The following is a 16696-nucleotide window of genomic DNA, read 5'->3' as shown; positions in this document are numbered from 1 at the left end:
ATCCCCATGACGAAAAGGCCTGGGGACAAGGGGCAGTCATTCAGAAGAGGGCTTCCCGCTGGTCACGAAGCGAGGTCTGTTCTTTCTAATGGCCGGTTACCAGGGCCCCTGGCTGGCTCAGTCGGTAGGACATGCAACTCTTCATCTTGGGGCTGTGAGTTCAAGCCCCGTGTTGGGTGTAGAGATTACTTAAAAAATAATAAAAGATCTCTAATAACTGTGACTATAATGTTATATATATGCACCCATTCTTCCAGTTATGTAAATGCCAAGAAAGGGTATGCACAGAGCAGAGGTCATTAGGCTAGAAGCTTGAGAATGTCACGGCCCCTGTTCCCTTTGTAACAGCATGGAGGCCTGGATACACTGAAAAATCCTCCTGTTCCACAATACCTAAAAAGAAAAAAAAAAAAATGTGGGGCACCTGGGTGGCTCAGTTGGTTAAGCTTCTGACTCTTGATCTCTGCTCAGGTCATGATCTCATGGTTTGTGAGATCGAGCCCCATGTTGGGCTCTGTACTGACAGCACAGAGCCTGCATGGGATTCTCTCTCTCTCTTCTCTCTGCCCTTCCCCCACGCTCTCCCTCAAAACAAATAAAGGTGGTTTGGTTTTTTTTTTTTTTTTTTTTTTTAGGTACATTCATATTGTTGTGCAACCATCACCACCACCAACTCCAGAACTTTACATCTTCCCACACTGAATCTCTGTCCCCATGAAACACTCATTTCTAGTTTCTGTCTGCCCCCAGTCCCTGGTAACATCTGTCCTACTCTCTGTCTCTACGAATCTGACCATTCTAGTGCCTCATATAAGAGGAATCATGCACTATTTGTCCTTATGGGTCTGGCTTATTTCACTTAGCATAATGTTCTCAAGGTACATCTATATTGTAGAATGTGTTACAATTTCATCGCTTTTCAAGGTTGAAGGTACTCCACTGTACGTATGTCCCACAATCACTCATCAACGGACATTTGGATTGTTTCCACCCTTTTACTTTTGTGAATAATGCTGCTACGAACATCAGAGTTTCTGCTTTTTCTTGACTTCATTTTAGTGATTTTCTTCTAGAATTTTTTTTTTTTGCATGTGAAAATTATCAATAGGCTTTTTCATAGTCTATTATCCCTGTGACCTCTGCTGCATTTATGGTTATATCTTTCTTTAAATTTTTCATATGATTGGGGTGCCTGGGTGGCTCAGTTGGTGAAGTGTCCAACTTCGGCTCAGGTCACTATCTCACATAATGAGTTCTAGCCCCGCACTGGGCTCTTTGCTGACAGCTCAGAGCCTGGAGCCTGCTTCGTCTCTCTGCCCCTCCCCTGCTCATGCTCTGTCTCTCTCTGTCTCAAAAATAAATAAACATTAAAAAAAGAAAAAGAAATGAAATCTTCATATAATTTATGTGTGTCATCTTATTTTCTAGATTGTCTTGTCAGAGACTTACCAACTGCTACTCTTTCAAATATCTAATCATATTAGTTAGAATTGGGTTCAGCTCCAGGTTAGAGAAAACCTCCAAATTACAGCAGCTTCCCACATTCTCACTGTGATATGAGCAGAAGGCTCATTCAGGGACTGGCCTGGCAATCCAGACGGAGAGCCAGGCTCCCTAGATCCTGTCGCTCTTTCATTGTCCAACGAAAGAAAAGTCAATGTCCAATATCTGAAGGTCACCCTTTTGTCTAAGACAGTTTCTGGAACTCTAGACAGGAAGAAGGAGGAAGGAGAGAAGAAAGGCAGGCACACAGCACTTATGCTCACATCACACTGATCAGAACAGTCGTATGGCCAAATTACAGAAGGGTTGAGGGAATGTTTTGTTGTTTGTCCTCTCCAATTCTGCATGCTATTGCTGCCACTCGCTTTACGTCTACATATGTTATAAACTCCACACCACAAGATTTCTTTGCCATAGTCAATTATCTTTTTTTTTTTTAATGTTTATCTGTTTTTGAGAGAGAGAGAGAGATGGAGCATGAGGAGGGGAGGGGCAGAGAGAGACGGAGACACAGAACTGGAAGCGGGCTCTAAGCTCCGCACTGTCAGCACAGAGCCCAACGTGGTGCTCGAACTCACAAACTGAGATCATGACCTGAACCAAAGTCAGACACTCAACTGAATGAATCACTCAGGCACCCCTGCCATAGTCAATTATCTTTTAAAGAAAAATTTTAAATGAGAAACGTTCCTGTCTATTTCCCCTGCTCCAGTGGTCTTCGTTTCTATATATACATCTAATTTTCCATCTGGTATCACTTTCTTCTGCCCGAAGAACATTCTCTAATATTTGATAGTACATTATCTACAAGAAAAAACTCTCAGCTTTTGTGTATTTGAAAATGTTTTTTGAAAAATAATTTTACCACACTGGATATAGAATTCTAGATGGATCGTTGTTTCTTTTGGTGCTTTGAAGGTGTTGTTCTGATGTCTTCTGGCTTCCGTCGTATATGACAAGAAATCTGGAGTAAATCTAACCTTTGTTCTGTATTTTATATCTTTTTATCTCAAAAATTAAGATTTGTTTTTATTATCACTGGTTTTCAGCAATTTGGTTATGATGTGTCTTGCTTTGGTTTTATGTTTATTCTGCATGGAATTCTTTAAGTGTCTTAGATCTGTCTATAACTCTCTTTATAGTTTTCATCAAATGAAGAAGACACTTTGGCCATTATCTCTTCAAATCTATTTCTTTCTGACCTTCCTCTTTCTGGGACTTCTGTTACACACGATCACACATATACATCCTGCTCAACAATATCCCACAGGTCCAAGAGGATCTGGTGGGGTTTGCTTCTTCTTTTTTTTTTTTTCCTATGCTTTTTAGTGTGGATAGAATCCATTACTGTGTTTACAAGTTCACTGATCTACTCTTCTGCAGAGTCTAATCTGTTGTTAACCCCATCTGATAAAATTTTCAGTGCCACAAGGACCACTTAGGATTTTTTTTTATATCTTATACTCTTCTCCACACTACATAATTTCCTTGAAGTCTTTGAGCATATTTACAATAAGTGTTTTAAATTTTTTTTAAATGTTTATTTATTTTTGAGACAGAGAGAGACAGAGCATGAACGGGGAAGGGTCAGACAGAGAGGGAGACACAGGATCTGAAACACGCTCCAGGCTCTGAGCTGTCAGCACAGAGCCCGACGTGGGGCTTGAACTCACGGACTGCGAGATCATGACCTGAGCCGAATTCGGACACTTAACTGACTGAGCCAGCCAGGCACCCCTACAATAAGTGTTTTAAAGTCCTTGTCTATTAATTGTATCACCTCTACAATTTCTGAGTCTATTTCCATTCACTGTTTTGTTCCAGATTATGGATCACATTTGATTGCCTGTTCTCATGTCAAATAACTTTTTATTGGATGAGGGACATTATGAATTGTACATTGTTGAGTCACGGGATTTGTTGCCATATTTTCGAGAGTATCAGGCTTTATTCTGATAGGAAGCTATGTTATTTACAGATGAGGTTAGTTCTCTCACAGAGTATTTTTAGGCTTTGTTTGGACATGTCTTGAATAGTCTTTTTTTTTTTTTTTAATTTTTTTTTTCAATGTTTATTTATTTTTGGGACAGAGAGAGACAGAGCATGAACGGGGGAGGGGCAGAGAGAGAGGAAGACACAGAATCGGAAATAGGCTCCAGGCTCCGAGCCATCAGCCCAGAGCCTGACGCGGGGCTCGAACTCACGGAGCGCGAGATCGTGACCTGGCTGAAGTTGGATGCTTAACCGACTGCGCCACCCAGGCGCCCCTTGAATAGTCTTTACTGTAGAAACAATTCAGTTCAACTAGTGAGGCTGACCCTTCTGGGGTCTCTGTAAATGCCCATGTGTTCAGTGAGGACTCTCCACTTCATCTGGTCGGACCTGGAGTATTTTCCAGGCATGGTTCAGTTTACAGCTCTGCAGTCGTCCCTTGACCTGCTTTGTGGAGTTTCACTCTGTGCATGTGTAGCATTAGTATTCAGGAATAGTCTCCAGATTTTTAGAACTCTTTCTCTGCATAGGATTCTCTTCTCTGGGACTCTGTTCTGCAAATTCCAGCTGCTTCAGACTCTCCACATGCCTATGTCTGTTTCCTCAACTTGGCAAGATTGCCATGCTCTGCTTGTGGTCTCCCTAATGGGCCCCTCGGGTATTCCAGAAATGCAGGCTGGCTTAATATCAGGAAATAAACTAATACAGTTAACCACAGTAACCTAGTAAACGAGGACATGACAACCTCAGTACAGAAGAAGAAAAATCAGTAACATCAATGAAATTCAATAACTCAATAATTTTTAAGCTTCAGCAAACTAGGAACAGAAACTTCCTTAACCTAACAAAAAAGTACCTACATGGGTGCCCGGGTGGCTCAGTCAGTTAAGCATTTGACTTCGGCTCAGGTCATGATCTCACAGTTCATGGGTTCAAGCCCCGGATCAGGCTCTGTGTTGACAGCATGGATCCTGCTTGGATTCTCTCTCCCTCTCTCTCTCTCTCTGCCCCTCCCCCAATCGTGCTCATGCCCTCTCTCTCTCATAAATAAATAAATAAATAAATAAATAAATAAATATTTTAAAAAGAAAATACAGTAAAACCTTGGATTGCTTGTAACTTGTTGTGTGAGTGTTCCGCAAGACAAGCAAACATTTCTAATAAATTTTTATTAATTTTATTTTTTTTTTAATTTACATCCAAGTTAGTTAGCATATAGTGCAACAATGATTTCAGGAGTCGATTCCTTAATGACCCTTACCCATTAAGCCCATCCCCCCTCCAGGAACCTCTGTTTGTTCTCCATATTTAAGAGTCTCTTATGTTTTGTCACCCTCCCTGTTTTTATATTATTTTTGCTTCCCTTCCCTTGTGTTCATCTGTTCTGTGTCTTAAAGTCCTCATACGAGTGAAGTCATACTATATTTGTCTTTCTCTGACTAATTTCACTTAGCATAATACCCTCTAGTTCCATCCACGTAGTTGCAAATGGCAAGATTTCATTATTTTTGATTGCTGAGTAATACTCCATTGAATATATATATACCACATCTTCTTTACCCATTCATCCATCGATGGACATTTGGACTCTTTCCATACTTTGGCTATTGCTGATAGTGCTGCTGTAAACATTGGGATGTGTGTGTCCCTTCGAAACAGCACACCTGTACCCCTTGGATAAATACCTAGTAGTGCAATTGCTGGGTCATAGGGTTGTTCTATTTTTAATTTTTTTAGGAACTTCCATACTGTTTTCCAGGGTGGCTTCACCAGTTTGCATTCCCACCAGCAGTGCAAAAGACGTCCTCTGTCCCTGCATCCTCGCCAACATCTGTTGTTGCCTGAGTTGTTAATGTGAGCCATTCTGACAGGTGTGAGGTGGTATTTCATTATGGTTTTGATTTGTATTTCCCTGATTAGTGATATTGAGCATTTTTTCATGTGTCAGTTGGCCATCTGGATGTCTTCTTTGGAGAATTGTCTATTCATGTCTTTTGCCCATTTCTTCACTGGATTATTTGTTTTTTGGGTGTTGAGTTTGATAAGTTCTTTATAGATTTTGGATAGTAACCCTTTATCTGATATGTCATTTGCAAATATCTTCTCCCATTCTGTCGGTTGCCTTTTAGTTTATTATTTCCTACATTTCTAATAGATGCTTATTATTTCCTACATTTCTAATAAATTTTAACTTAATAAATGAGTGATGTCTTGCAATATGAGTAATGTGTGACACCGAATGTCACATGATCACAATTGAGCCGATGGTTCTTGAAATTCACTTTGATATGTGAGTGCTTTGGATTACAAGCTTGTTTCTGGAACGAATTATGCTCACAAACCAAGGTTTTATTAAATCTACAAAAAAAAAAAAAACCCTATAGCAAAACTAACACATAGTTCTAAATACATAGCTGTAGCTTTATTTCTTTTCCATGCATTTTATCTTTTATTTATTTTTTTCCAATCTTTTTTTATTATTTAAATTCAAGATAGTTAGCATATAGTGTAGTGTTGGTTTTAGGAGTAGAATTTAGTGATTCATCACTTCCATATAACACCCAGCGCTCATCCCAACAAGTGTCCTCCTTAATGCCCATCACCCATGTAGCCCATTCCCCCCACCCACCTCCCCTCCATCAACCCTCAGCTTGTTGTCTCTATTTAAGAGTTTTTTATGATTTGCCGCCTTCTCTTTTTTTTTTTTTCTTTTTGTTTATATTCAAGTCAGTTAATACACAATGTAGTCTTGGCTTCAGGCCTAGCTGCAGTTTTAAATAGGGTGATCAGGTCTCACTGAGAAGGAAACATTTGCACAGAGATTTGAAGGAGGTGAGAGAGGGGACCATGTGGTTATCTGGGGAACCACGTCATAGGCAGAGGGAGCCATCAGGGCAGCAGGAATGGTGTGGAGACGGAAGCCTGCCTGACGTGCTCCAGCAACAGGAAGGAGGCCAGTGTGGCCTAAGTCCAGAAAGCCAGGGAGAGTGGCAGATCAATTCAAAGAACCATGGGGGTGACAAGCCCCTGGACAGACTTGAGGTTTTCCTCTGAGCAGGACGAGGATCTAGAGAATTCAGAGAAGAATTGAGGGCGGTTCCATGATGTCTTAAATCTGTAAAAAGGATCCCCCTACCCACTGTGTTGAACGCCAAGCATAAGAAGACAGAGCAGGGGCACCTGGGTAGCTCAGTCGGCTGAAGGTCCAACTTCAGCTCAGGTCATGATCTCATGGTTCGTGGGCTCAAGCCCCACGTCGGGCTCTGTGCTGACAGCTCGGAGCCTGGAGCCTGCTTCAGATGCTGTGTCTCCCTCTCTCTCTGCCCCTCTTCCGCTTGTGCTCTCTCTCTCTCTCTCAAAAATAAATAAATATTAAAAATTTTGAAAAACAAAAAACGCAGAGCAGAAGCAAGAAAACCAGCCAGGAGGCTGCTTCTGTATCCCAGTTGTGAAATGACGGGAGCCTGGTCCAGCACAGCTCCAGCAGAGGCAAGTAACATTGGTGAGATGACACATACATGCTCAAAGCAGGGCCAGCCGGTCTGCTCGTGGATCTGATGAAGAATGTGAAACAAGAGTCAAGACGCCTCCAAGGCCATCAGCCGGAGCAGCTGGAAGGTTGGAGGATGGGGCAGACAGGCCTAAAGGGGGACATTACCCTGGCTGCTTCCCCTGTGTCCATGAAAGTGAGCAGATGGCAACACTCCAAAACCCTCTAATCACATCCAGCCGCGGTCTGCCGGCCACACAGCCTCGTGTCTGTAATTAGCTCCCGGGGCAGCCCCTTGAACCAGCAGGCAGTGTGCTTGCTTATGTCAGCAGCCAGTGCGGCACGCATTTCAGACCACTAGCAAAGGTGGGAAAGAAGTGATTAGCACGTGAGGTTCCCTCCGTGAAAGTGGAGTTAAGTTCGGACTTTTGTCCTGTAATTTGCAACAATGATTTGACAATAGCTTATTTGAGAGATGATTTGAGGTCATGGAATAACCACAGAATACACAGGATACTTTATAATTATTAACTCTTTGTGGTGTCCAAATTCCAGTGATCAATTCATTAAGTTGGCTTGGCTCCAAAAGTTAGTCAATGAATATTTTATTGAGTACCTACTATGTGCCTCCATACTGAGAACCATGGTAAGGCCATAATAATACCAGTCTGTTCACTGTGTGATTACCATCATTTTCTTACTTAACACTATCAAAATATCATACTTGTTTTTAAAATGGGCATATTTATATCCAAACACAGCAATTCATTGAATTCATCTATTCTCTGTAGTTGGAGCCTTCATGTCTGCTCTTCTATAAACCACTAACAGGTTTTTCTCAAAGACCCATGACCCAGGCACCTAGGTCAGAGCTAGGTGTCACATTTGTCATGATACACACAGGCTCGAAAAAAATGGATGAGCTGGGAGTGTTATTTTGTTTTGTTTTTCAACCACATTTAATTCTATCAAGGCCAGCAGAAAACTCACCTGGACTTGGTCTTCTCTTCTGTCCTTTCACCATGTAATCAAACTAGGTTGTCAGGAAACATCCACTCCTCTGTGTTACCTGTGTTCAAGAAGAGGAAGATAATATTTAAGATGGAGTCTGACTTTTCAGTCTAGGAAACCCCCCTTCCAGCAACAGATGCCTCAGGAAGTGAAGCTGGAAAACACATGTGCAAAGAGTGAAACCCACTGGTTGAGAAAGGTGATGCATACCCCCTCTGCATGCCAAGTCTATTCTAAGACAAAGTCTTGGTGCCTCTCCTCCTGGTCCCAGACACACCGCCCCCATCCCTGCGGGAACGTCAGAGCCAGGGTCCACACGAAGAGATGCTCATCATCACTCATCATCAGGCAAACACAAATCAAAACCACAGTGAGACGTCACTTCATGCAAGTCAGGATGGCTAAAATCAAAAACATAAGAAATAACAAGTGTTGAGGGGCGCCTGGGTGGCTCAGTCCATGAAGCCTCGGTCATCATCGAGGCTCAGGTCATCACCTCACAGTTCGTGGGATCCAGCCCCACATTGGGGCTGTCAGCGCAGAGCCTGCTTGGGATTCTCTCTCTCCCTCTCTTTCTCTCTTAAAATAAATAAACATGAAAAACAAACGAACAAAAGAAATAACAAGTGTTGGTGAGGATGTGGGGAAAAGAGAACCCTCACGTGTTGTTGGTGGGATCGTAAATTGGCACAGCTGCCATGGAAAACCAGTAATTCCCTTCCCCAAAAGCTGAGCCTGTGCAAACCTGAAGCACATGAAATCCATTTGCACCTTTTCTGTGTGTCTGTCTCCCTCATTGAAAGTGCTCCTTGACCTCTCAGGGGGGTCCAGAAGACAGGACACTAGACCTGAGATTAACCCAGTTGAATGAAAGTTGCTGGTTGGGTGCCTTGGATAAGTCACTGTTTACTTCTCTGCATCTCAAATGCCTCTCCTGCCAAATGAGGCTATTCCAATACCTTCCTTGCCCATCTCAGAGTTTTGCGAGACCCAAATGGAGAAACAAATGGGGAAGTGCTTTGTATGCAATAGCGGAACACAGGCTGGAAAGATGTAGTGTGTTATTACTGTTAGTCTTAGCTCGGCCCCGGACAGTGTGACCTTGGGAAAGTTACTAAGTTCTCTATGCTTCCACATCTGTAAAGCAGGGAAAATATTACCTACTTGAGACTATTAAAATAGGGATTAAATAAGACAGTTAATAAAAGAAGACACTTGGCTTTCCCAAGCTTGAGGGAGGGCGTTACCTCCTAAATAAGAAGATAAGGACTTGCTAAATGAAAGCTCTGCATCCTCTCACCCTTCCTCCTTCCTGCCTGCCTGGAATGGAAGTGTGAGGTCTGGCAGTGCAGCAGCCACTTTGCAATCATGAGACAAGAGGCTTGAGAATGAAGGTCTCTGCGAAGGACAGAGGAACAGCAAAGTAGAAAAAACCTGACAGGTGCCTGGGTGGCTCAGTTGGTTAAGCATCCGACTTCAGCTCAGGTCATGATCTCATGGTTCGTGGGATCGAGCCCCACATCAGGCTGTCTGCTGTCAGCATGGAGTCTGCTTTGGATCCTCTGTCCCTCTCTCTGCCCCTCCCTCACTCATGCTCTCTAAAATAAATAATCATTTAAAAAAAGTAAATGAATATAACAAAAGCAGTGCAAGACTCGTACCACGAAAATTACAAAACATTGTAAACCAGAGAGTAGATTAGTGGTTCCCAGGGTGGGGGCTTGAGGTGGGTGGGGAGTTTCATCACCTCTTTCAGAGGTGATGAAAATGTTCTGGAAAGATGGTGATGAGGGCTGTACAAGTTTGTGAATATGATAACTGCCACCAAATCGCACACTTTAAAAGGGTTTCATGGAATGTGAATTATATCTCAGTAAGAAAGAGTGAATGAAGAGGAAAAACATAAACAAAAAAGTGAAGGAGACTGGTTACTCAGAGCCCTTTGCAGACTTCTATATGAATCCAATCAACTGACCCCTCAATCCAAAGACACATTCATGGAAATTTCCATCAGGGATAACTTGAAAATTATGCTCATATTGCCTCCTCTTTGGGAGCAATCCAGGCATCTCTCCTCGGTGCTTATGTTGACCTGGCTCATAAAGCAATGAAAAAAAGAAAAAGAAAAAATACACCTCACCGTTTGCACCCACCAAGTTTGCAATACCAACTCAGTAACAACAGTCCAGGCCTTTTCAACGGATTTGCGGTGCTGGTCCTCTTTGACTCTGTACCTGTGATGTCCAAAGTGGCACATACTAACGTTGTGGTCTGATAAGAAGATTGTGGTCTGATGCCTGTATTCACAATTGAAGGAAGTTGAAATATCCATTAGGAGCTAATAAAAATAAAGATGTAATTTTTCCCATCCAAAATAACCTCATAAAGATATAAGACACTTTGTGCAGTTCCTGGCATACAGTAAGTGCTCAATAAATGTTGGCGACTACAGTTATTTGCAAATGACAGTAGACATGTTAGAAAATTCAAAAGCCGTCCGTTGTGGTTTCCCTGTTGACTGCCTTCCCTCCTCTCCAAGGCCCCAATACTTGGCTAAGCCCCATGCAGCCTTCTGCTGTCCTCAGAGATGACAAGCTAAGGTCCTGTAAACTGACTCAAACTGAGTGATCAGTGGCTAATGGAGCCTCAGCATGTCCCCTCCTTCCCCTTCCCTCTGCTGCCTGTTCTTGGACGGATCATTGCTTCAGGCTCTATCACATCGAAGTCATCTGAACTCACCGCTTCATGGGTATGTGAACGCATCAACTTTCATCAAGGAAAATGACCTTGCTGCCTCCCAAACTGTTTCTCCAGGAAGGAGGAGGATGGGTCCCTGGGGAGACAAGTGTGGTCTGCATGGCAGCAAAGCAAACCAGCCCACCTGAGGGACTGGACTGCTGGCTTGGACTCCAACACAGTAACTAAGGACAGAGCCCTCGGGCTCTCCCAGCATCAACACCCACCCCGGAGGCACCCTCAGGCTCCACCCACATCCTCCACCCTGGACCCCTTACTCCCAACTATCCTCTGACCTAAAGGCTGGGCTGGGGGGACCTAGGGTGCTGGACACACCCAGGATGTTCTCACCACTCCCCAGAGCCAAAACACCCTGCTCCAAAAATAGAGAAGTGAAACCTGCAAATAATCAAAACTTGCTTCCAGACCTTCAGAGTTCTCCCGCCCTGACCCATCCATTGAGTGTGTGTGTGTGTGTGTGTACACCAAAGATACAGATGATCTGTAGAGACAGCTATAGATATATGGATAATAGATATACAGACACGATCTCAGTGTAACACATTGCACATGTTTTCTGATTTGTATTTTTTTTATTTGAGAGAGAGCAAGAGAGAGCAGGGAAGAGGGGCAGAGGAAAGGAGAGAGAGAATCTTAAGCAAGCAGGTTCTGCGCTCAGCCCGACATGGAACTTGATCTCACAACGCTGGGATAATGAACTGAGTGAAAACCAAGACTCATACGTTCAACCAACTGAGCCATCCGGGTGCCCCTACAGAGACTTTTTAAAACTTAGCTAAGGTGGCCAGCTGCCAGGAGACTAAGGTGAGGCTGGTGCCACATCCCCCACCAGCACAGCACCCAGCCCCCCCTCCTTCTAAGACCCTCCTCCCCCCATAGGCCCCAGCTCCCCCCAAGGATCCTGCCCTTCAACACCAGGGAACTAAGCAGCTCTCCCTGTCTTCCCTTCCCATGTGTAGGCCTCGCTCATTGAGCCAGGGGCCTCTGCGTCCTCACCCTCAGTGTCTAGCCCTGGAAGCACACGCGCATGCACGGGATTGAATCTGACTCCTCCAGCCTGGCTCGGAAGTTTGGATGCAGCCAGCAGCGGAGAAGTGTTGGCTGAATAAACGAGCAAATCCAGTGACATTTTTACATCTCGCAAATGCTAATTGCCTTTGGGTACTCACTGATTATGCTCTAAGTTTAAAAATTAGGACACTGGGGGACGCCTGGAGTGGGGGCTCAGTTAAGTGTCCAACTTGGTTTTCGGCTCAGGTCACGATCTCATGGTTTGTGAGTTTGAGCCCCACATCAGGCTCCACGCTGACAGCACGGAGCCTGCTTGGGATTCTCTCTCTAGCCCTCCCATGCCCCTCTCCTGCTTATGCTTGCTTTCTCGCTCTCACTCTCTCTCTCCCTAAATAAATAAACTTAAAAAAATTAGGACACTGACTGTTTGACAGGCACCTATTTTTTATTGTAGTAAAATACAGGTAAAATTTACCATTTTAACCATTTTTGAGTACCAGTTCTATGGCATGAAGCACATTCACAATGTCATACAACTCTCACCACCATCCACCTGCAGAACTTTTCCATCTTCCAAAGCAAAACTCCACCTCCATTAAACACAAACTCCTCGTTTCCCCTCCCCCAGTCCCTGGCAGCCACCTTCCTACATCGTCTCCATGAACTTGACTGCTCTAGGGAAATCATTCAGTATTTTGCTTTCCATGTCTGACTTACCTCACTTAGCACATCTTCAAGGTTCATTCATGTTGTAGCAAGTGTCAGAATCACATTTTTTTTGTTTGTTCACTTATATGTTTTGAGAGAGAGAGCAAAATTTCCCGGGGGAAGGGCAGAGACAGAGAGAAAGAGAGAGAGAATCCCACGCAGGCTCCACATAGTCAGCGTGGAGCCCAACGCGGGGCTTAAACTCACGAACCGTGACATCATTACCGGAGCCAAAATCAAGAGTTGGTCGCTTAACTGAATGAGCCACCCAGGAGCCCCAGAATCACACAATTTTTAAAGACATCAACTTTTTGATGACCTCCTATTGTGGGCAGGGTTCCAGCTAAAAGTGAACAAAGGTAAATGACAGTCGCAATCTACCAATCTCCATATGAAAGGGTCCGATGTGCTACTAAATGAGAGACCACCAACACAGCTGGTCTTCCTCATCACCCTTGAAAATGGCTTTCTACACTCCAGCCTGCACACTGCAGACTATTTTCCAGGTGAATCTAGAAATTCTAGAAGAAAGTTTACAAATGAAACTGGCTAATGGGAGAAGTTTCAGGCCACACTGGGGCTATGACTAAACAACAGATACAAGTCTTCTGTCCACTCCTTGGGTCACGCTCTGGAACAGCATGAAGTGGCCACTTAGTCTACTGCTCTCCCAGGAAATTCTAAAAGGTGCCAAGACTCTCCATACAGTAAGACTTCCCCTTCGCCACCCACCACCACTACTGTGCCTGCTGGGTGGCCACTTAGAAGGCCTTGGATGGGATGCGGGTCTGAGCTCCACTGTGGTGGGAAGTAGAGTCAGGGAGGTGGCATTTATTATTGAACTTCTACTCGAAGCCAAGTACCACGGTAGGTGCTTCCACACATAGTATCTCAATGAATAATAATCTCAACGATCAAGGACAAGAGATGCCATCACCTCATGTTCACAAATGCAGAAACTTGAGGCTCAGATGAGCCACTAGACAGACCACCCAAGGACACACAGCTAATTAGTATCAGAATTAGCAAACAAATTCGAGCTTGTCAACCTCAAAGCTGTTTTCGTTCACCCATGATGCCTCTCCTTCCATGATGGGGAGTGATGCCTTCCTCATCTCCAGCCCCGCCCCCTGCTCCCCCACCGAAGACCCCAGAGGTACATCTTGAGAAAGACACCAATGATAGGACCAGCAAAAAGCACAAGGAAATGTGTCACCCTTCACCCCACAGGAACCATAAAGGGGGCTGGGGAGTCCCTCCAAAGAGGACTATCTGGAAAGGACAAGACTTCTATGAGCCCTTAAATGACAAAGGAGCAAATTCCTACAGCATTGACAGCATAAGCACGGGCAGGGCTTCTGACTCAAATGAAGAATGCTCAGGCAGCTTTCCTAATTAATGATGGTTGAGTCATAAGAAGAAAGAAAGAAAAGTTGGCTCCAAGCTGATTCTCAGAGAAAGGTGCCCTCTGTGAAGTGCCTGAGTAGGCGTCTCCTGCAGCTGTATCCCCCACTCTCTCCTCCAATCCTGATGCCACACCTTCTGGCACTTTCTTGTGGGTAGAGGCTGCAAAAAAGCAGGCGGCCTATCCCAACAGGCTTGGGAGAACTCGCTTTGGCCAACCAAATGATTGGTGAGGGTTTTGGCTGGAAAGGCATTTCCACATGGCGAAATGGAGCGTGGCTGCTCTTGGATACAAGCCACAGTATAATGTGAGGGGCAACAGCAACTCTGACAGAAAAACCTATCCCCATGGATGTCAATACTCCTGAGATTTCACCTTTAAATATGTCTTTCTTGGGGCACCTGGGTGGCTCAGTCGGTTAAGCATCCGACTTCCGCTCAGGTCATGATCTCACGGTTCATGTGTTCAAGCCCCGCATCAGGCTCTGGGCTGACAGCTCAAAGCCTGGAGTCTGCTTCAGATTCTGTCTCCCTCTCTGCCCCTCCCCGGCTCTCTCTCTCTCTCGCTCAAAAATAAATAAACATTTTTTAAAAATTAAAAAAAAATGTCTTTCTCATAAAGTTATCAGCCTTATAACTATCACAAATTCACTGTTATCCCAATCAAAATCCCAGCATTGTTTTTCCATGGGACTTGACATAATTCACCTTAGATTCATTCATACGGAAGATCATTGACTAAAGAATGTCTAAGAAAACGTGAAGAAGAAGAACCAAGTGGGAAGACTTTATACTCCTGGTATCAGAAATTATTGTAGCACTATAACGATTAAGGCAGTGTGTTTCTTTTTTTTTTTCTTTTAGCATTGAGAATCCTTTATTCAGTTATTCCCTATCACAAGAATATTTTAGGGTACCTGAAAAGAAAATATCAAGAATTGTCTCTCCTGAAGAAAGTTATAGGATTCTAAATATAGTTGCAAAAATATTCCTATTTCAAATAATTCTTAGGACAAAGAATATAGAATTTTGTTATGCTACTAAGCATATTGATTTACATAAAATTTCAAAAACATTAAAAACTTTTGAGACATGGTATTCTGCTAATACATGTTTTAACTGATACTTAAAAAATCCGAGTATAATATTTTTATACAAAAAATGCAGAGATCTTAGGTGATAAAAGAGTTGTGACAATTGTTTACACTGCTGTGATCACAGAAAACAACATATACAAGTATTTCATCATATTAGAAAGTTCTTCTGTGTCTCTTTTTCTGTTCCCTCATCTCCCTCACCTTAAAAGCCACTACTCTCACACTTCCATGACTATATGTGAGTTTATGTTTGGGAATTTTATTTAAATAAGATTATACAGTATTTAGTCTTTTATGACAAGTTTCTTTCACACAGTGTAATTTTGATGTTTATAAAATTTATAAAATTTATTTTTTTTAATTTATCTCCAAATTAGTTAGCATATAGTACAATTATTTCAGAAGATTTCTTGATGCCCCTTACCCAGTTAGCCCATCCCCCCTCCTACACCCCTTCCAGTAAACCTCTATTTGTTCTCCATATTTATGAGTCTCTTATGTTTTGTTCCCCTCCCTGTTTTTATATCATTTTTGTTTCCCTTCCCTTATGTTCATGTTTGTCTCTTAAAGTCCTCATATGAGTGAAGTTATATGATTTTTGTCTTTCTCTGATTAATTTTGCTTAAGATAATACCCTCCAGTTCCATCCACATAGTTGCAAATGGCAAGATTTCATTCTTTTTGATTGCCAAGTAATACTCCATCGTATATATATATACCTCATCTTCTTTATCCATTCATCCGTCAATGAGCATTTGGGCTCTTTCCATACTTTGGCTATTGTTGATAGTGCTGCTTTAAACATTGGGGTACATGTGTCCCTTTGAAACAGCACACCTGTATCCCGTGGATAAATACCTAGTAGTGCAATTGCTAGGTCATAGGGTAGTTCTATTTTTAGTTTTTTGAGAACCTCCATACAGTTTTCCAAAGTGACTGCACTAGCTTGCATTACCAAGGACAATGTGGTTCTAATAGCACAGGGGTTGACAATGGACCAATGAACTGACTAGAGAACTCAAAACCCATTCAAATATGGAAACTTGATAAATATCAGAAGTGCCTGTACATATTGGAAGAAGTGTCGACTGTTCAAAGTGTTGGTATTACATAAAAAAGTCTTTCTTTGGGCTCCTTTCCCCAGGAGAAGTCTTCTTGGGAGGAGAACATTCATCACCTCCTGGTAAAGTGTCAGGCACAGAATTAAATGGATCTTGAAGGTCACATTATCCTCCTCAGTGCAGGAGTCTCTGAGTATCTGCTTGTACATTCCAGGGATGTGAAAAGCGTAATTAGGAAAGGAAGGCTGTTCCATGGATATACGGCTCCTGTAAAGTTCTTTATATTAAGCCAAAATATTTTCCCATAGCTTTTCCCCCTCCCCATATGGCACTGGGGACAAAGGTCCATCTTCAAGGCTGTCTAGCAAGCCCTTGAGCATCTCCTGAGGACTCCAATTCTCTCAGTCATGCTTGTGGCAGGACGTTCAATGCACATCCCCCCACCCCAACTTCCAGGATGCCTCTGATGGGCCCACTCCAAATTATCAGTAAGACTTCTGCCTGTGTATGCTATTTGTGTACACACACACACACACACACACACACACACACACCCTAGTAAGGGAGGGAAAAGCAAAAGGCTCCAAACTGAGGTAACACAACAGACCCAAAGGGAGACTCAGATGTGTTAGCTGGGTGTTCCTGGATGTAAGAAGTAGTTC

The 16696-nt window shown here is 43.2% G+C and overlaps 1 long non-coding RNA gene across 3 annotated transcripts in view; it reads right to left on the bottom strand.

Annotated features, from left to right (window-relative positions):
• Positions 1-209: 209 nt before the first annotated feature.
• The window catches only part of LOC122471736, a 36420-nt gene continuing 19933 nt past the window's right edge, over positions 210-16696 (bottom strand). For 2 of the 3 annotated variants that reach the window (XR_006294257.1, XR_006294256.1), the window contains exons 5-7: positions 10150-10293; positions 7976-8054; positions 6809-7342 (exon numbers count right to left, since the gene is read on the bottom strand). This is a non-coding gene — a long non-coding RNA (uncharacterized LOC122471736). Of the gene's footprint in view, positions 394-6808; positions 7343-7975; positions 8055-10149; positions 10294-16696 lie in introns of those variants that run through there. The other variant, XR_006294258.1, reaches the window with a different exon arrangement.

The sequence above is a fragment of the Prionailurus bengalensis genome, chromosome E3, assembly GCF_016509475.1.
Source record: "Prionailurus bengalensis isolate Pbe53 chromosome E3, Fcat_Pben_1.1_paternal_pri, whole genome shotgun sequence".
Classification (NCBI taxonomy): domain Eukaryota; kingdom Metazoa; phylum Chordata; class Mammalia; order Carnivora; family Felidae; genus Prionailurus; species Prionailurus bengalensis.
Note: the sequence above shows the minus strand (reverse complement) of the source record. Positions and strands in the feature narration are given on the sequence as shown.